The 21987-nt window shown below is 38.1% G+C and overlaps 1 pseudogene; it reads right to left on the minus strand.

Moving 5' to 3' along the window:
• Window positions 1-260: 260 nt before the first annotated feature.
• Window positions 261-20898, minus strand: LOC140312522 (uncharacterized; annotated as a pseudogene).
• Window positions 20899-21987: the final 1089 nt, after the last annotated feature.

Raw genomic sequence — 21987 nt, forward strand, 5'->3', positions numbered from 1 at the left:
TGACACTTATTCCAGCAACTTATGAGGTATCTTGGAGCATGTGGAAATTAGTTTGAAATGACTTGGGCTTTCCTGCATCTCCACTTGGACAAGAATTGCTCTCATGAAAACTAATTGAAATGTTTTTAGAAACCCGAATATGTTGAAAACTTAAACTTGGTACTAGGATAAAAACTGTGATCAAGTCTTAGATGAAAGATCAAGGACTGGCAGGGAACATGCACAGCTTGACAAATGAAACACTTAAACATTTAAGAACTTTAGTTGAAGACTTTAGCACGAAACTCATGAACTCTGGGAGACTCATTTGTTGTTGCTACATCGATATTGTAGACTGTTTGCATGAAGGTGAAGAGCTGGCCTAGGTACTCATCGTACGACAGGTTGAACACGTAGTAGGATTTAAACAGTTCATCAAATGCACCCAACGAGCTAGTGGATTGGCAGGGGATGAGCCGTTTGTCCACAACAATGTAGAAAGTGTCAATCCTCTTCCTGGTTCGACCAACAGGAAGGATGTATGGCTGTCTACCATCTCTTCTCCGAAGGTGTTCATTCAAGCTGTAGCATGACTGAAAACAGAAAGATAACATCTTACACTGTCAAGTTTTCGCCTGCTCCCTTGGGTCTTTACACCAGAAAAGCTGAGTTGTTAAACAAGCCATGACAAACGCTGTGTGTGTGTGTCTCTCTCTCAAAGAAGTCCTCGCTGTTGAGGAATTGTAGCCAACGTGAAGACATTGACTTTAGTCCTTTTATCTGACTATGCCTTTCCAAGTAATTTCAAATTGCGTTTATGCATATAAAATACTGGCTAATTGGATTTAAAAAAAAAAAAAAAAGGACATGCATACCTTGTGAAAGTGCAACATTTTATCCACTGCATCACTGGGGCTTATTTTGGTCCTCTTCCGTCCAGCTGTGGGTGGCAAGACATGGAGGAGCAGCAGCAGAGAAGCCATGTCACTGTCCCAGGCTATCAGGAGGAAAATGAGGTGAAACAAGCCATTAGTATCAAGTTAGAATGCACAAAGTAACCAGCACTTGATGTTAGGAATAAAAATCAATCATGTTGATTAGCTTACTGTCATCTGCTTACAGTCTCTGTCAGTTTCTCAGCAGCCTATAGAAGTTGGCTCAGCTCAATTGACTGAGTCAGGTGTTTGGCCTCATTGATAACCTTGGACCTGAAAGTTGTGTCCCACTTCTCAAGCATCTTGGAGGCTGTTTCAGCTCCAAACAGCAGAAGGAAGTCTTGCTTCAGCTGTTGATCATTCAAGCATATAAATACACAAATTTCAAAAAGGTCAGAGTATTGTACATTCAAGCAACATAACAATGAAGTGCATATAAATTAAATGGATAACTCACCAGTCCTTTGACATCTAAAAATCGTGGAAATGTTTTAAAGACATCTGTGGTTCTCTGTGGGTCATGCACTAGGTCTTGGCGATATTGAAATGTCATCTTCAGAAACACACTTGCTTCATCCTGAGAGTGAGTGAGAAATGATATGGCTTCTCTGCAGGCATCTCCATCAAGCTGCTCAGGCAAAGTTGCTGCCAATCTTCGCCGCTTTGGTCCTTGTTCTTGAGCCACTGTAGCTGTCTTTACTGGTCTTTTTACCGTATTCCTAGACATAGTTTTAAGGCGCCATGCTAAATATCCAGTGCCTTTCTCCGCATCATAGAAGTGCTCCTGTTAAGACAAAACATCATCACAAAAGTCTTAATTCATTTTTCAAAAAAAATGCGGTAACAGTATTAAAAGGACAATCACTTTAAAGTAGGTTTGCCATTTTCTAATTCATGTGTAGTACCCTATTGACCGAAAAGACAGGTCGAAATGAAAAATGCATTTTTACTTATTTGATGTCATTTTGCATTCTAATGACAATCTTTATGGCAGAGTTGAACTTTGTAGCATATTCAAGATTCAACTATTTTGTTAGATGTAGGTGGTGTCAATTATTGTTTTACAAATACAATAATGTAGGAATTTCAACACTATTTTGATAAGTATCTGTGATGCAGCAATCATACTAACTAAAATCCCCAAACCACTGTCAGTAAAACTGGTATGTTTTCTGGAAGTAATCGTTTTTTAAACTTGCATAGCCTTTCGGAGAAAAGGGATCCTTTAATGAAGGAAAGAGTGTAATGATTCCGAGGGCATACTTTTCCTTATGTTTACAGGAAGGCATTCTCCTTTAGAAACAACATTCCACATCAGCTAATACTGCATCAAACCCCAATATTAGATGATACTGCTCATATAAACAAGTAAAGACCATATTTTTAAAATGCAACAACACAACTGCAAAAATGCCCCTTACTATGTTAATTTAATGCAATGTATTTTGAAAATTCATTTTAATCTTTCTTAATATAATGTTTACAACATTATAAAACATTATATTACATATATACACAACAGTAACATATATACATAACAGTAACAATTCACTTGACACTCACCCATGGCTCTCAGTCATATGGCTAGCCAATAAGTTGACAAGCTCTCTGGGTGCGGTGAGCGAGTGACTTTTCTGGTCACTCGCTGGTCACTTTCTGGAGGTTTGCAAAGCAAGGCATTTTTTTACCATCTATTTGTGTAAGAGAAAATAAAGTTTTCAGTGTAAAAATCAGTCTTTCAGGATAAAAATCATTTTAACAATATACCACAAGATTAAGAGTAAAAGTTAAAAATCACTGGTTCAGGAGGGTTTCTCACACATAAAAATGGATCAGCAAATAAAATCTAGCCAATTGTTTAACTGATTACGCAAGTGCAATATGCTTTTTGATTTAAAAATGTTGTTTCTTATCTGCCTTAGATTACTAAGTACAGAGGTATTCGCCGAACCATGTATGTTGTATGGTATTTCATTCGAATATATGCACGCTTGTATTTTTGCTTGTAATTCAGGATTGGATTTGTATTCATTTTCACAACACTCACGACTACATTTACGTTTAGCTTCTTTGTATATCTTTATATTTCTCTTTAAGACTTTGAAGCTTCCTTTTTTGTATTCAATGTCATTGTGGTATCTCAATCGTTTTTTCTTAGCTTTCACAGTCTCTGTTTCACAGATTAACTTTATTTGCCGTTGAGACCTCAAGTTGTCATTGCAGTTCACAGGTCGACAAATTCCAGCACATAGACCTCTTGCATCCTTCGGTTTGACACATGTTACAACTTCATAGTGATTGCCAGTGTGATTCAAATAAATACAGTTCTGTAAACATGTTTGTGCCGATGTAGTAGGCTTGTGCATATTCCATTTACCATAACTGAAAGTAAAAATAGTTGTTTGCAATAAATCCGCAGCAGCAAAAATATCTATTTCTGTTGCCCATGAACCACAGTAGTATATTTTTGACGTAGTCACATAGTCTTGGACAGATGTATAATAATTTCTTAAATACTTAGCAAATTTACCACTGTTGTTTTGAAGGTGTCGTACAACAGCCCGTCTTATTTTCAAATGTTTCTCCTCATTGTGACAAACACAGTTTCTATAAAAACAGTTTCCATCTGGTTTTATGCTTTTAATGTTACAAGGACACCCCATATCATCTACATCAGCAATCATTTGGTCTTTGTCAGCATTTTCATTAGACAATCCTATTTTTTTGCACAAGTCTTTTTTTGCACAAGTCTTGCCGAGTCAGTGGTTTAAAAGGCTGCTTGGCAATAGTTACATTGCTCACAATGACATCATCAGTAGCGTCCAAAAATGTGTTCACTTTAGGATCGGCATTCACGTTAATGGAAATTGCTGTTTTATTAGTACCATCATTTGTATCCCTAGCGACCTTAGTCGGTCCACCAACAGAGGACTACTGCTTGCAGACTTTGTGTTCACCGGTTACCACTTTGCATTTGTAGCATTTGTTGTGCTTATGTCACCAGGAGCTGACTCGTTTATGTGTGATTGCGTCTCTGTTGAACATACTGTTCTGTTACAACCATTACCGACATTTAAAGCGACCTTAGTCAGCTTACCAACAGAGGACTGCTGCGTGCAGACTTTGTGCTCACCTGCTACCACTTTGCTGTACAGCGGGCGTCTGTTTGTGGTATTTGTTGTCACTTGACTGGATGATGGCTCGGTCATTTGTGCTCGCGTGTCAGTACCGACACTTAAAATCTAAGTGTCCTTACATGAAACGATCGTGCATAGTCATACACAAAGTTGACTAGAGACTGTACAGAGCTGATGTATACAACACAACTTGCGCTCTTACCTTGCTGGTTAACCCTTATGCTTGCACGTGAATCCACAAAGGCAAATCTTCCATCTTCATTAATTATGGCACATGTACTGGCACAAACTGTCAACAAGCATGCATCATTACCAAACTGTGCTGGCTGTAGTGCTTCATCAAAAGGCATGGCCACATCCTTCAAAGCATGGTCATATTCATCAACATTGATAAAGCCAGTGTAAGATTCAGCAAAGTTTATTGTAAAATTACAATTCCGCATTCTCTGTTGTTTAGGCAGTTCAGACAGAAATATAACCACGGCGTGCCACACTGTCATTTATTCTTCCCTGTGCACTCATTGACCTATAAACAGCAGTTCCCTCAATCAACACATCATCCAGATCTCTGGTGTTCCAGGTCCACACGCTCTTTGTTTTGCTCTTCAGAACTGCTGTCAGATTGATGGCACCACACTGCTTGTTGCGAACTTTTCCAAACTGCGAATGCCCCTGATCAAATGACCCTATCAACACAGATCTTTCTGGAAAGCTAATTGAGTTAGTCAGAAATGAATAATCATTAGATTCAGTTTGGTCATTAACATTGCACAAGCTTGGGTTCTCAAGACAAAGATCAAACTTTATTTCAGAGTGTGACAGTACAGAGTGTTTCTTGTGGTCATTCGGGTATTTCTCAGGCAATTGTTCCAACAACTTATTCTGGACACCGTCAGGCAAGTTTTCCATTCAGGTTGCCCTCAGGCAATTGTTCCAACACATCTCTTGACACATTTTCCAACAGGTCATTTGGCAAGTTTCTGGAGGTTTTTGATAACTTTGTTTGACAACCTATGGCAGAGTTTGGTCATTTTTTTAAATATGGACAATTTTGAGTGAGAGTTTGGGTGGACTTTTTTCATACGAAGATGCCCAAGTCACAAGGGCCCAGGTGGACATCACCCATGGTCCTCTTCCTAGGACACAGCTTCTGCAACACAGAAAGTAAATCAAATATTAAGTAACAAATGTCTTATCATTTAATACAGCACCACTGTCATTATTGTGTTTGTTGTAATAATCATACATGTTTTGTGTATAACAGTGTACATATTTTTTAACCTATGTAACATTATAAATATCACACATTTTAATAGAAGATAGGGAGACTGCCACTTATCTCTTTTGAATATGGCTTTTGTTAATTTAACATGCAACACAAGGTCATATCCTGAAGAGTGCTTCAGGACTTTTATAATGACAAAAGGTACATGTTAACCTGAAAAATGTTTCTGAAGAAGTAGAGTATGTATATTCTGTGTTATCATGAGAATAAACAGCCAAGTAGTATTGGCCTAACAATCATCATACCACTCTTTTATTACAAAGGTGTGACATATACAAAACAAAAGGAAGCATCATTTCTAAACACTGAGTGAGAAAATTGTACAAATAGGAAAGTCCTACAAGAGTAAGGTGCTGGCATATATAAGAGTTAGACGATTTCACTGACAATATATTTTTCAATCTGGCATCTGCAACACAAAGATAAAACATATCAAGAAATGGACAACTGAAATGTGGACCACATAATGCTCATATCCTTCTGTCTTTGTCATTGGAACCCTTTATAAATGTGAAAATGTCATTGTAAAATTAAAATGAACTTAAATATATCACTTTCTATAACTGCCTCTCTTGATTACTTTGTTATTAAGTTTGGGTATCATTTTGACCAAATAAACACCAAATTGTCTAGATGTTGTAATTATACACATGCAAAACTACGAATATCACTTGTACAAAGCAGGCTGATGATGCTCTGAAACATTAACGAATGTTTTGGATATGGAAGTGCACACATGTCATACCTGAAAATGTTATGTTGTGAAAATAAAACAGTTTATAAAAAAAATAGACTGCTCAATAGCTCTTTAGGATTTAGCTTTTCATCATATTATGTTTCTCATTACACAAGACCTAGAATGGTTTTCCACTGCTTTTGCAAAATAGATGGTATGTATTGACAACAGCTTTGGTTAATAAGGAATGCTTCTGACAAAGTTGTCATTTTTCTTATTTTTTGACACCTAGTACAAAATATAAAAGTACTCTAAAGTTACCCAACATTTCATAATTGTGTTTCAATGTTAAATTACTCTATGAGATAGCTAAATAAATGAGGTATTGTTAACACTAAAGCACAAAAAGTTAAGTTACTCTCTTGTAAAAGGAACATCTTAGCAGGTATGAAATCTACATCATTAGTATTCCACAGCACATTGTTTATACCAAACACACCCACCCGCATGCTCATAATACTTAACCAAAATATTGTTATTTCTAACCTACACAACTGGGCAGCAGCAGCAAAGTTCTGCTTGCTCGCCAAAGACCGCTTGCAAGGACGTGGCATCTGTAACACAAAGGCAATACATCAAAAATGGACTGCAGGCTGAAAGATGTGTCATTATTCCCTGTGCTTGTCAGGTGACAAATTTACCATTCATTAAATACTTGACAAATGTGAAAAAGGCATACTACTATTATGATTACCTCGGAAAAATATTTTACGTTCTTATTTTGAAATGAAGGATTTCAGCTTTGAGATAATCTTGCCAGAATAAACAAAACTAGAAAAAGCTGTTCCTGCGAAACAGCAGTGAGAATGCTTATTAGCTGAATGGGGATAGCTGACCATGCTGAAAAAGTTGAAAATAGTGAAAATTGAGCAGAAAACAGTTGCTGAAATCTGGGTTGAAAGAATTTGAAGATTGAACATTTGAACATTGGAATGACTTGAACTTACTGGAAAAAAGGCCGAATTGATTAAATGTCTTATAAAAAAGTTATAAGACCTAGCAGAAAAAATTGAAGGTTTAAAGAAGGAGATGTGAGATGAATTCTGTTCATAATGCAGAAAAATTTGAATGTTTAAGCCACCTGAAGCTAGATGAAGGCATAAAAGTACAGGGAAGAGAAGAAAAATGCTAAACTAAAAGGGAAAAAGATCAGAAAGATGACAAACAATGCAGGAAAATGTGAATATTTAGCAGAAAATGATTTGCTGGAGTTTCAAAAGGCCTTGCCTTTGGCATTGGCACCCATAACTAAACAAGAAGTTGCTGAAATCCTGCTTGAAGCAGTGAAGGTGAAAATCAAGGTGGAATCATTTGGAAAAAAATGCCTTTTGGAAAAAACCTTTTGGAAAAAAATGCAGAAGTCTTAGTTGAAAAAGTTGAAAGGTTAAAAACAACAGAAAGATTTAAAGGATTGAAATTTTTTGTGGAAAAATGTTCAGTTAGTTATATGAAATATTGCTAAAAATGTGAAATATTAGTAGAAAGTCATTTGCTGCAGTTTCAAAAGGCCTGGAATGTATTTTTGAAAGGGCCTGGAGCTAGATGAAGGCAGAGAAGTAGAGCAAAGAGAAGAACAATGCAAAACTAAAAGGGAAAAAAATCAGAAAGATGACAAAAAATGCAGAAAAATGTGAATATTTAGTGTGAATATTGTGCTGTGATGGCTGAGAGACAGATAACATCATGTTACATTGCATTAGGAGCACATATAACACAGGCTGGCGTAAAGCTTTTACAATAGGGCAGCCATGTTGAGTCTGGCCTCCTCATTCGTTGCTATGGGCAACAGCTGCACTGACAAATCTGCATCTCACTTTGTCCCCTTAAAATCTGGGGGTTTAATAATGAAGCACAAGTCTGGAACAAATGGTCGCTGTTCGAAAAATAGAAGTCGTATCCCAATAATTCTGGCACCGTGAGCGCCAGAAGGGATGGGGGAAGCCAGAGGTGTAATTTTTATTCTGATCTTGTGTAAGGTTTGTTTTTTATGGCAGTTTTAAAATGAGTCTTTCATACTGATTTCATTGCTCGGCCTGTTTATAATGGAAAAGTATGGGAGCTGGAGTGCGCCTCTCTGCACTTAGAGGTGATTTGTGAGAAATCTGTGAGGCCAAGCTCAATGAGAGTGACTATGTGTGAAAGAGGACTAAAATACCTACGTTTTGATGTATAATTTGTCTAGATCAGGCAGACATTTTGGACGTGAAAGGCATTTGTTCGAGAAAGTTTTTTTTTAAAGATTTTTAGAGTGGAAGTTAGAGTGTGAACGACATGAGACGACTTCCTCTGGACACCTAAAACGTAAATTGCCGTTGTGTCAAAGCTGTATAAGCTATCGACAAGCCCTTTACCACAGTTAAAGTTGAGTCTTTCCTGTCACATACAAACTTTGAATGATGTCTCTGTGTGTATGGTAATCATCTCTGAGTTACTGCCCTATTTTCATGCATAAAAATCAACAAAAATTTTCATGTTTTTGAAACTGTCATATTTCAAGATTGGCTTAATATTTGAAAAAGCTGAATCATTTGGTAATAGCTGAATGTCTTGTGAACATTTTAAAGTTTGCCTTAAAGCATTCTCACAATAAAGAGAAACAGGAAAACAATAGTGAGAATGCCTTAATGCATTCTCACAATAATAAAGGGAAACAGGAAAACAATAGTGAGAATGCCTTAAAGCATTCTCACAATTAACTAAATGCTAAATTAACTAAAATAATGTGTTCAATGCCTTTACAATACAGTTTTATAATTATACACCAATATTTTCTCATACAAAATATAAGAGAAACACATAGTCTGTCTAGAAAATCCTATGAATATGTATCCCCACAAAACTGCTACATACATTCAGGCAAACATGTATTATGTTGTTTCACCAATTTTCACCCATTTCTGGTGATCATGATACCAACCATTACTTCTCTATAATTTATAGCTTACAAATGTTATGCTTTGTGATAGTTACATTGACACTCTTTCATTATGTCCTACATACTAGAGGGCTGCATTGGGATTGGGACCCGCTGCAACTTTACATCCACGACGCTTGTGGTCACAACTCTGAAACTCTTATTCCGTATGCTAAGAAACTCAAATCAATTAACATTAACATTCTTACCTTTTCAACAATAACTTAGTGTTCCTAATCTCAATTCAATTCAATTAAATTTTATTTATATAGCGCCAGATTACAACAATTGTCATCTCAAGGCACTTAAGTAATATAGTCCAATTCAAGCCAATTGGAATTCAATTCATTGTAATCATAATCCAATTAATTCATATAGAGCCAATTCAAAAAATTAATATCCTAGCTAAGGAAACCAACAGATTGCACCGAAACTTGTCTTCAGTCCAATCTCCCGTCCTGAGCGTGCCTGTGGCGACTGTGGAAAGGAACGACTCCCTTTAACAGGAAGAAACCTCTGGCAGAACCAGACTCAGGAAGGGTGGCCATTTGCCTCGACCAGCTGGGGTTTGAGAAGACAGAAAAGAGGGAAAAGAGGGGGGAAAAACACCATAACGCCATTCAAAGGATATCTGTTGGAACAGGGAAACATACGTTAATAGCATTCCCCTGCACTCCTACTTTGTTTCTCACCTTTGCATAGGGCGGCAGTACTTTTAAGAACTTTTTATTTAATTCACTCCTTAGTTTTGTCCATATTTCACGTTGAATCTTATTTCTTTCTGAGATATATGTAGATATAAAGTCCAACATTTATTGTCAGAACAGCTGAGAGAACCTGCGTGGGAAAAGGGCACAGGGAAGCACGGCTGACGGCTTTGCTTTGCGGTAAGACGTATTGCATCACTTCCTGTTGCTTTGTGTGTGTGCACTGTGACAGTTCTCGCTCTCCTTGAACTACTAATAATCACCTTATTTCTCCCTATAATTTACACATCTTGCATAGTTAACTCTATCCCATACTTGTTATATTCTAACGCTCACTCTTACAGATCTTTAGTCTTTATTTTTCACTTTTTAGCGGTGTATCTGGTTCTCTAGCTTAGCATGGCTACCAGTTCTCTTCCTCTTTCTCCTGCTTTCACCTGCTCCGTGTGTCAGATGTTTAGTTACTCCTCTGCCTCCTTTAGTGGTAATGGTACATGTAACAAATGTAGTCTTTTTGTAGTTTTGGAGGCAAGGCTTTCTGAATTGGAAACTCGGCTCTGCACTGTTGAAAACCACCCGATAGCGAGCCAGGCCCCTTTAGTCAGTGCGGAGCCACCTAGCGTAGCTTGCTCTGTTAGTCGTCCCCGAGCAGATCCCGAGCAGCCGGGACTTAAGAGTGGCTGGGTGACTGTCAGGAAGAGGAGTCATAGTCCTAAAGTCAAGCCCGTGGTTCACCATCAACCTGTCCACGTTTCTAATAGATTTTCCCCACTCAGCGACACACCCGCTGAGGAGAAAACCCTGGTAATTGGCAGCTCTATAGTCAGAAACGTGGCATTAGAGACACCAGCGACCATAGTCAAATGCATTCCAGGGGCCAGAGCGGGCGACATAGAATCCTATTTAAAACTGCTGGCTAAGGATAAACGTAAATACGGTAAAATAGTTATTCACGTCGGCGGTAATGACACCCGGTTACGCCAATCGGAGGTCACTAAAATTAATGTTGCATCGGTGTGTAATTTTGCCAAAACAATGTCGGACTCCGTAGTTTTCTCTGGACCCCTGCCAAATCTGACCAGTGATGACATGTTTAGCCGCATGTCCTCATTCAATCGCTGGTTGTCTAGATGGTGTCCAGCAAACAACGTGGGCTACATAGATAATTGGCAATCTTTCTGGAGAAAACCTGGTCTGATGAGGAGAGACGGCATCCATCCCACTTTGGAAGGAGCGGCTCTCATTTCTAGAAATATGGACGAATTTATTAGTCATCCAAAAACATGACATCCCAGGGTTGAGACCAGGATGCAGAGTTGTAGTCTTACACACTTCTCTGCGGCTTCCCACCTGATGCTGCCCCCCCCTCAATCAAAAAACACAAAAGGAGCAAATCCTCTTGTGCAAAAAAAATTTAAAACAAAAACTTTAACTGAACAAAAACATCAAACTATTAAATGTGGTTTGCTGAATATTAGATCTCTCCCTTTGAAGTCTCTGTTAGTGAATGATTTGATTTGTGATCATCATATTGATATATTTTGTCTTACAGAAACCTGGCTGCAGCAGGAGGATCATGTTAGCATTAATGAATCAACTCCCTCTGACTATTTAAATGTTCATGTTCCTAGAACCACAGGTAGAGGAGGAGGAGTGGCAGCTATCTTCAGATCAGGGTTACTAATCAGTCCTAGACCCAAGATTAGTTTTAGCTCTTTTGAATCTCTGATTCTCAGTTTTTCCCACCCAAAGTGGAAATCACAAAAACCTCTTGTGTTTGTTGTTGTGTATCGTCCACCTGGCCCTTATTCTGAGTTTCTGTCTGAATTCTCAGAGTTTTTATCCCAGTTAGTGCTGAGTACAGATAAAGTCATTGTAGTGGGTGACTTTAATATTCATGTAGATGTTGAAAATGACAGCCTAAATATTAACTTTAATTCTATATTAGACTCTATTGGATTTTCTCAAAGTGTTCACAGACCTACTCACTGCCTTAATCATACCCTTGACCTTGTGCTGACTTATGGCATTGAGAGTGAACAGTTAACAGTGTTCCCTCATAACCCTGTCTTGTCTGACCATTTTTTAATAACTTTTGAATTTACATTACTTGACTACACGGTTTCTGAGAAGAATTCTACATATAGAAGGTGTCTGTCAGAGAATGCTGTAACCAGATTTAAAGAGTTGATTTCATCATCCTTTTCTTCACTGCCATGTGCTGATATGACACAGGATGGCTACCTAAATTTTACTCCAGTAGAACTTGACTCTCTTGTTGACAGCACTACAGCTTCAATGCGTACAACACTGGACAATGTTGCCCCTCTGAAAAGGAAGGTAATCAGTCAGAAGAGGTTGGCTCCTTGGTATAATTCACAGCTGCGTGCGTTAAAGCAGACTGCAAGAAAGCTGGAGAGACAGTGGCGTTCCTCTAATTTAGAAGAGTCTCAATTAGTCTGGAAAGATAGTTTAATAACGTATAAGAAAGCACTTCGTAAAGCTAGAACTGCGTATTATTCATTATTGATAGAAGAGAATAAGAATAATCCCAGGTTTCTTTTCAGCACTGTTGCCAGACTGACAAAGACTCCGAGCTCTGTTGAGCCATGTATTCCTTTAACTCTCAGCAGTGATGATTTCATGAGATTCTTCATCAATAAAATTGTTTCTATCAGAGAGAAGATTAATGGAATCCTTCCCATTATTATCACTGATGTATCATCAAGTAGAGCAGCTTTAGAAGTATCTTTCGAACCTGAATTGTATTTAGACAGCTTCTGTCCAGTTGATCTTTCTGAGCTAACAACAGCAATAGTCTCTTCTAAACCATCAACTTGTATGTTAGACCCAATCCCAACCAGACTGTTCAAGGAGGTTTTCCCCTTAATTGACACTTCCATATTGGATTTGATCAATCGGTCTTTGTTGATAGGATATGTACCTCAGACTTTTAAGGTTGCTGTAATTAAACCTTTACTTAAAAAACCTACTCTTGATTCAGAAGTGTTGGCTAATTATCGACCTATATCCAATCTCCCTTTTTTGTCCAAAGTTCTTGAAAAAATAGTTGCAGTTCAACTTTGTGATCATTTACATAGAAATAATCTGTTTGAAGAGTTTCAGTCAGGATTCAGAGTGCATCATAGCACAGAAACGGCACTGGTGAAAGTTACCAATGATCTCCTGTTAGCTTCTGATAGCGGACTTGTTTCTGTGCTTGTCCTGTTGGATCTCAGTGCTGCATTTGATACGATCGATCACAGCATTCTGTTACAGAGACTTGAACATGTTATTGGGATTAAAGGAACTGCATTAGGCTGGTTTAAGTCATATTTATCTGATAGATTCCAGTTTGTTCTTGTAAATGAGGAATCTTCCTCACACGTTGGAGTAAGTCATGGAGTTCCTCAGGGTTCTGTGCTTGGACCGATTCTTTTTACTTTATACATGCTTCCATTAGGTAACATTATCAGACAGCATGGCATAAATTTCCATTGTTATGCTGATGATACTCAGCTGTACTTATCTATGAAACCAGATGAAACCTACAGGTTGGTCAGGCTACAAGCCTGTCTTAAAGACATAAAGACCTGGATGACTCAGAACTGTCTGCTTTTAAATTCAGACAAAACTGAAGTTGTTCTCTTTGGACCTGAGCGCTTCAGGGAGAAATTGTCTAGTTATATAGTTACTCTAGATGGTATTTCCTTGGCTTCTAGTTCTACAGTGAGGAACCTTGGAGTTATTTTTGACCAGAATTTATCATTTGACGCACATATAAAACTGGTTTCTAGGACTGCCTTCTTTCACCTTCGTAATATTGCCAAAATCAGGAACATCCTGTCTCAAGGTGATGCAGAGAAACTAGTTCATGCATTTGTTACTTCAAGATTGGACTACTGTAATTCCTTATTATTGGGCTGTCCCACATATTCTCTGAAAAGCCTCCAGCTGATCCAAAATGCTGCAGCCAGAGTTCTGATGAGAACTAACAGGAGAGATCATGTTTCTCCAGTTTTAGCTTCTCTTCATTGGCTCCCTGTTAAATTCAGAATAGAATTTAAGATTCTTCTCCTCACATATAAAGCTCTTACTGACCGAACTCCATCATATCTTAAAGATCTCATTGTACAATATTTTCCTAACAGAGCACTTCGCTCCCAAACTGCAGGTTTACTTGTTGTTCCCAGAGTTTCTAAAAGTAGAATGGGAGGTAGAGCCTTCAGTTATCAGGCCCCTCTCTTGTGGAATAAGCTGCCAGTAAATGTCCGGGAAGCAGACACCCTTTCCACTTTTAAGATTAGGCTTAAAACTTTTCTTTTCGATAAAGCTTATAGTTAGGGATGGCTCAGGTAATCCTGAAACATCCCATAGTTAAGCTGCTATAGGCTTAGACTGCTGGGGGACCTCATCTGTCACACCTTTCCTCACTTTGCTCTCTTTTTCCCCCTGTTTAATTTCAAAATTGATTTTATGTACATGTGACATTATTGTGGTTATTAACCTATGTTTCCCTGTTCCAACAGATATCCTTTGAATGGCGTTATGGTGTTTTTCCCCCCTCTTTTCCCTCTTTTCTGTCTTCTCAAACCCCAGCTGGTCGAGGCGGATGGCCACCCTTCCTGAGTCTGGTTCTGCCAGAGGTTTCTTCCTGTTAAAAGGGAGTCGTTCCTTTCCACAGTTGCCACAGGCACGCTCAGGACGGGAGATTGGACTGAAGACACATTTCGGTGCAATCTGTTGGTTTCCTTAGCTAGGATATTAATTTTTTTAATTAGAATTAAATTCATTTTTTCTATATGAATTAATTGGATTATGATTACAATGAATTGAATTCCAATTGGCTTGAATTGGACTATATTACTTAAGTGCCTTGAGATGACAATTGTTGTAATCTGGCGCTATATAAATAAAATTGAATTGAATTGAATTGAATTGAATAACCACAATAATGTCACATGTACATAAAATCAATTGTGAAATTAAACAGGGGGAAAAAGAGAGCAAAGTGAGGAAAGGTGTGACAGATGAGGCCCCCCAGCAGTCTAAGCCTATAGCAGCTTAACTATGGGATGTTTCAGGATTACCTGAGCCATCCCTAACTATAAGCTTTATCGAAAAGGAAAGTTTTAAGCCTAATCTTAAAAGTGGAAAGGGTGTCTGCTTCCCGGACATTTACTGGCAGCTTATTCCACAAGAGAGGGGCCTGATAACTGAAGGCTCTACCTCCCATTCTACTTTTAGAAACTCTGGGAACAACAAGTAAACCTGCAGTTTGGGAGCGAAGTGTTCTGTTAGGAAAATATCTTACAATTAAATCTTTAAGATATGATGGAGCTCGGTCATTAAGAACTTTATATGTGAGAAGAAGAATCTTAAATTCTATTCTGAATTTAACAGGGAGCCAATGAAGAGAAGCTAAAACTGGAGAAACATGATCTCTCCTGTTAGTTCTCATCAGAACTCTGGCTGCAGCATTTTGGATCAGCTGGAGGCTTTTCAGAGAATATGTGGGACAGCCCAATAATAAGGAATTACAGTAGTCCAATCTTGAAGTAACAAATGCATGAACTAGTTTCTCTGCATCACCCTGAGACAGGATGTTCCTGATTTTAGCAATATTACGAAGGTGAAAGAAGGCAGTCCTAGAAACCAGTTTTATATGTGCCTCAAATGATAAATTCTGGTCAAAAATAACTCCAATCTGGGGAAAAATAAACAACCAATGTCATGTTACAAAATCTAGCATTATCCTTTACTCTAACAATTACTTGTTCACTTATATTTACTTGTTATTAACTGCCATTATCAATAGTGTCCTTAGTAATTGACTTTATAACAATATTCACAAAAAATAATTGCTTGCCACAAACTATGCTTTTTTGTGTGCTTATATTTACATCAATAATGTTTGCAATCAGAATTCTCTATTTTTAATCTTTATTTTCACACAAATCAAAGCTCACCAAATGAAATCATTATGGGCTAGCTTACCTTCCAACAAACACTTGCTGTTCAGAATCTGGAGAAACAAACAATTGTCATTTGCAAAGTGTAAACCAACAATTTACAGAACACACTTTCAAATGCGTCACCACATTTATTACATATCTGGATGCACTTACAGAAGACAGACATTATTAATATCACATCTTAACATATTACTCAGTCTATACAAGAATACCATAACACTGTCTTTTATAAAATTATAACCACATTCTGAACACGCATACCACAAAGCAACTATTGTACACCTTATAAGCAGCATTCACATCAATCCATTTACCACACCTGTCAATGTGTCTACATGATTTAAATCATGGACATACTTTAGAAGATGATAACAAATCTATAAACATTTTGGATGCATTCTGATGTTGTAGCTAGCAGTCATTCAAAAACACACCCAAAACAAAAAAAACAAAAAAAACTTCACTATGAGAATATGTAAATGTTATTGCAACATCTACAAATCCCACAAATTGGAGCACACAGCCCACTGATCACCTGTCATCATTAATGAATGGCCATTTACATCTTACAAAATAACAAATGTATGTTTTATATTAAACTATTCACACATCTTTAAACAATAGCGACGTACAAACTCACTCGCGTTGTCACTACAGAGTGGATCCACCATTTTTACTTTAGGTATAGACATGCATCATTTGCATAAATGACCTCATCGCTAACATAAACATGTGCCACAACCCACTTCTAAAGTTATTCTACACCTCTCACCTCACACTCAGCCAAAACAAATAAAACAAACCAAGGACGAAATTTTGCTTTCAGAGGTGCAGGGGAACACAAATATTTTAATCAAACTCTTAACTCTTTCAGTTTACAGTGTTTTCCAGCAGCTCTTTTAGTTTTCTATTAATTATGTTCCCTTGTAGTGTTCCCTTTTGTGGTTTGACTGGTTGTAAAGCATGTACTAAAACATTATCAGCCGATTTTGTGTTTCACCTTGTTAGTCAACTTGACACAAACTCAGTACCACCAAGTTTACACTTATTTCTGGAATATATGCTTAACAAACCTCATATCACCTAGTGGTCGGCAGGTCAAACTGGCAGGACTATCACAGGTGGAGAGTAATTTCATAAAATGTTCATAATTCAGTGTAAGTAGTCAAGTAATCAATTTTATTTACATGTGCAAAGGGAACTACTGTAATTTTTAGCTAGTTATATGGAAGAAAATACTATTTTTCATTTACATGCCTTATTGGGAGACACAGTGTTGCATCATGGCTGTAATACACTTTAACTTAAATCTTATCTCCACTTTTCTTATGTTTAGACATTGTCTGTTCCTAATTACCAAACACACGCACGTGTTTACATAAACATATATTCAAACATGAATGTAAGTGCAACCTCTGATATTACAATCCTTATAGCTGACGTGCACCAGGCAAAACAAACGCCTAACGGCCAATCACACAAGAAATGGCAGAGCCAATCGAAAAGCTTGTGAACGGGTATTAACTCAGGTAAACAGTTCAGCTTGAACAGCCGTTTCCGATTGGTCCTAGTGCTCGACGTATCTCTGATTAGTATGGCGTAGGTCTACCATTGTTTTCGGACGCTAAAAACTGCAGGGAACGAAACCGAGCGTTTGAACAAAAAAATTACGTTTGTGAAAGCACATTATTCCAAGCTTTCAACGATAGAAGCTTTGCAACACTGATGTGCATGTCTGTTACATGCTCACTTACTAATGCACAGCTATGTTCGCCTTCAAGCAACATTATGTTGCGAGCACTAGGTCAATTACTTACCAGAAAGCCTGTGCCTACATGTCTCACAAAGGCATTTACAACATATAAATATCCATGCTTTTTAACCACAAACAACATTTCAAAATCGGAGAAGTTTACTCTACTTACCTGTAACACGCAGATGACAGTGCAGGTAAAAAATGACTGCCTTGAAATACTGGTGTGCGTATGGATACCAAACCATATACACCTGCGACAACAGATATGTGTTCTAAAATTCATTCTATAAACTCTTTTCATACTTTCATCATTTGAAATAATGTTTATACTTTACAAGAACATAATAATAAAATACTTACTTACTTATTACTACTTACTTACTTATGTGTAGTCAGTGGGTAAAATGACTGAAACTACTAAAATTGTATTCAGTGTCACAATAGCATGGAGAACGCTGTTTGTGTGTTGTGGGGTTGATACAGATAGAGAGATACTGTCCCTAAGTTTAATCTTCTACATAAATTAAATTTCCCCTCTATTGACATTTAACGACGTGAAGTCAGAAGAGACAGAGAGAGGAGCGATGGCTCTTTCCCGACCCAGGACCTTGTATGTCCCTCTGACCCGCCAGAATAAAACAGCACCCTTTAGGTGGTCCCAATTCCATAATGGCTTTGCATTTGAAAATCAGTTGTCATGTCTCCTCATACAACAAATACTAAGCACAATGCGTAGTTATGAAAACTCGAGAATTAGCTCATATTACTTCATGACTATATGTGTATATACACAATCAATAACATGATATACACAGAGGCAGTAACACAAGTGACAACATAAAAATATACTTTAGAAAACACATCTAATGTCCTAATTACAAAGAACAGTTATTACGTCCACGTTTATTTTTATGATAACACTAAGAAAACATTTTGATCTTACGCTTTATGTGTAGCTTTAACAGGTTTAACCATGAGGCCATACCTGCTGTTTGCACACCACTGAAAGAAAGTCATTCTCATAAGCAATATGGCAACATTTGCTTGCAAGTAATATATCCGAATCTTGCAAACACAAGACTACAAGAGAGAAGAGAGTGAAATTTCTAACAATACATGACTTACAAAACTAACAACGGATTTACACATTCTAATTGTCATTATTACATAATAGCATATGCTGTTCTGTTGATCACTGCATATCCTTCTTCCAGTCATTTATCAGGAAAATGCTCTTGTTGTAAAACACCAGTCTCAACATTTTATTAAGTAGAGTTTACAATGTTCAACATCATCCATCATCATCAGAACATCATTACAAGAACTACAATGTACACACAAATACACTACATTTATTGATCTAATCAACTAAATAATCCATCCATCCATTTTCTATACCCACTTAATCCGTTTGGGTCGCGGGCAAGCTGGAGCCTATCCCAGCAGTCATCAGGCACGAGTCGAGGTACACCCTTGACAGGTCGCCAGTCCATCAAAGGGCCACAGAGGGCTGCTTCTGCCTTTGTGCATGCAACATTGGCTCTGATCCCTCGGCTTGCCTGGAACATGCATCTTCACAGGCCACTTTTATTGCCCTAACTGTATGATTGGAATCGACATCCAATTCCACATTACCAGCACAAGTCAGTTTCCAGGCAATGGCATCCACATCAATGGCAGCACCACCCAGGTGCTCTTTCACAAGCATGCACACTGCAGAGTTTGTGAGTGTTAGTGACAGCTCCTTCTCATTGTGGAATATACTAATTTTTCCACTGTATAGCACTTTACTTGGCTCCCACGACATATAACGCAGTGATATCTTGCAACCACATCTGATCCAATGACATGCCCATAAATTTTGGGTACATCCGATGCCTCATCGCATGCCTCCAACATGTCAGGTTCCCCGACATCCTCAATCTCGTCACTTCTGTGGAACGACTGCTGGTTATGGTGGTCTTGTCCCCATATCGTCTTGTGGCGAGATTTGTGATGTGATAGGACCTGCCCTCCTTGACCATATCAATCTTCTCCTCCCACAAGGTCAACTTTGTCTGGCCACTCTTGTCACACACAGAAAACTGTTTTAACTCTCGTGGTCCACCATCCAACTGCACCCTGCGGCTCACCGCTCCACCAGGCAAAATCTTCACACGCACTGACGGCACCTGTTACAAACCAGACAGGTGAAAATTAGTATTGAAATCCAATCACAACATACACACTCCTACATCTTGCAAATAGTGGCAACTATCCTATCATAAATATAACCCTGTGCAAACATTATCAATAATTTCTTTCTATCCCTAAGGCTTAACTTTACATATGCACACTTTCATCACATTATATTTCAGTACAACATATTTGTCTACAAAAAATGAAAAAGTCTCACTGTAAAGATATTCCAATATGACTATATTTCAGGTCAGTAGTACATTGAAAATGTCTCCATTCACATAATCATACACTACCATAGACTCATCATAGACTACCTTAAAGATGCAGACTCCAAATTACGTTATACCTTTGCAACATTTTTTTGTTACATTAGTAAAATTCATGCCTTTAAAAAAAAAACTTAAGTTCTTAATACCTGCCTTACAATTGCAGTAACATCTTCCACTATCATGATAATCTAATTCCATAATTAATGTAAATGGATAACTTGCCGTTTTTTAAAAAAAGGCAACATTTATTAAGGCCTTATACATTTCAAACACCAATCTAGCATATTGCCAAATGTTTCCTGTACATTTTTGGTTAGGAAATCTAATGCCCTTTGCTTGATATTGACCGCAGCCTACACTGACATTACGCTTCAGGTCATATGCGCGACACAAGTGCCAAAACATTTGCCCCTGTCATGGGGCCAGCGTTCGGGGGTCCTCTCCAAAAAAAAAGTACATTTTGAGACACCTCAAGTCCGCTGGATGAAGTATACAAAATGTCGTACCTGTGTGGATCACTGTAACCTACACAAACACAAACAAATTTTATTTCCTGAAATTCCTCACCATAACACATATCTAACCCACAATCAAATCATAACAAACTACTTACTGATCGTTTTTTTAACTTTTGTGAGTTTGACCGGCTTCTTGGCAATAACCGCTTGTTCAAATTGCCTGCGTCTTTCTGGCGTAAATACAACCACCCGGTGGTATTCTTCTCTGCCGCTTTGCAAAGTTGCATCGAAGTACCGCACATTTTTCTTGGACAATTTCACCGGGGATAGGCTATGCAATTACCAAGATACACACTCTTCCTCTTCCATCTTAGTTCTTTTTGCAGGGCTTGCCATGTTTTCTGCAATTTTTCTGCAATGTTTTCTTTTTTCTCCACACTGCAAATTAGAACACAATATATCAGCATCACTGAGCACTGAGCTTACTTTTTAGGGCCCGAGCTGTGAAACAGCGCACAAAAATGCTTCTTGACATCATGGTACTGGGGCCACAGGAAGTCAGCCATTTTGAATTGAACGTGTAAATTAGTGCCGTTTTGCCTTTTTCCATGCCTGCATCTGATCAAACTCCTCCTACAGATTTAATGATAGCGGCTTCAAACTTGGTGTGCTTACTCTTCAGCCATGGGGAATTAAACTTTGTGATCAGATTTTCTAAATTTCTAAAAGGTGTGTCTGTGGCAGACCCTCAAACTTTGACGACTCGCCACAAAACACAAAGTCACTCATAACTTTTGCATACATTGTATGATCTTCACCAAATGTCATAGGCTTGCCCGGGACTCTGTCCTGAGTGCATACATATGCACATACTGACACTCACCTATAGCGCCACCTGCTGGTGGTTGGAAATGTCACTGTGTTTCCAGACCTTGCATATGATCTAACTCAAACTACATATTTAATGGTAACGGCTTCAAACTTGGTCAGATTACTCTTCTGCCATGGGGGATTAAAAGTTAGGATAATTTTTTCCTAAGTCTGAAGGTTGTGGCCGTGGCAGACCATCAAACTTTGAGGACTCGCTACTGCTCGCCACAAAACACACTCACTTATAACTTCTCCATACATTGTCTCATCTTCCCCAAACTTCATAGTCTGCACTTGGGCTCCACCCAGAATGCATACATATGACCAAATTTACAAAAGCTTATAGCGCCACCTACTGGTGGCCAAATAAGTCACTTATAACTTGTCCATACATTGTCCGATGTTCACCAAACTCCATAGGCTGCACTTGGGCTCCACCCAGAGCGCATACATATGACCAAATATACACATGCTTATAGCGCCACCTGCTGGTGGTCATAAACGTCACTTTCTTTCTTTTTTTTCTCCCCCTTGTCCTGTTCAGCATTATGGCAGCAGAATTGTAGTCTGAATACCTTTGATGCCAAACAGATTTGCCAACATCTTCCACTATCATGATAATCTAATTCCATAATTAATGTAAATGGATAACTTGCCGTTTTTTAAAAAAAGGCAACATTTATTAAGGCCTTATACATTTCAAACACCAATCTAGCATATTGCCAAATGTTTCCTGTACATTTTTGGTTAGGAAATCTAATGCCCTTTGCTTGATATTGACCGCA

This window comes from Leuresthes tenuis, unplaced genomic scaffold (assembly GCF_036924035.1).
Source record: "Leuresthes tenuis unplaced genomic scaffold, fLeuTen1.0.hap1 SCAF_8, whole genome shotgun sequence".
Taxonomy (NCBI): domain Eukaryota; kingdom Metazoa; phylum Chordata; class Actinopteri; order Atheriniformes; family Atherinopsidae; genus Leuresthes; species Leuresthes tenuis.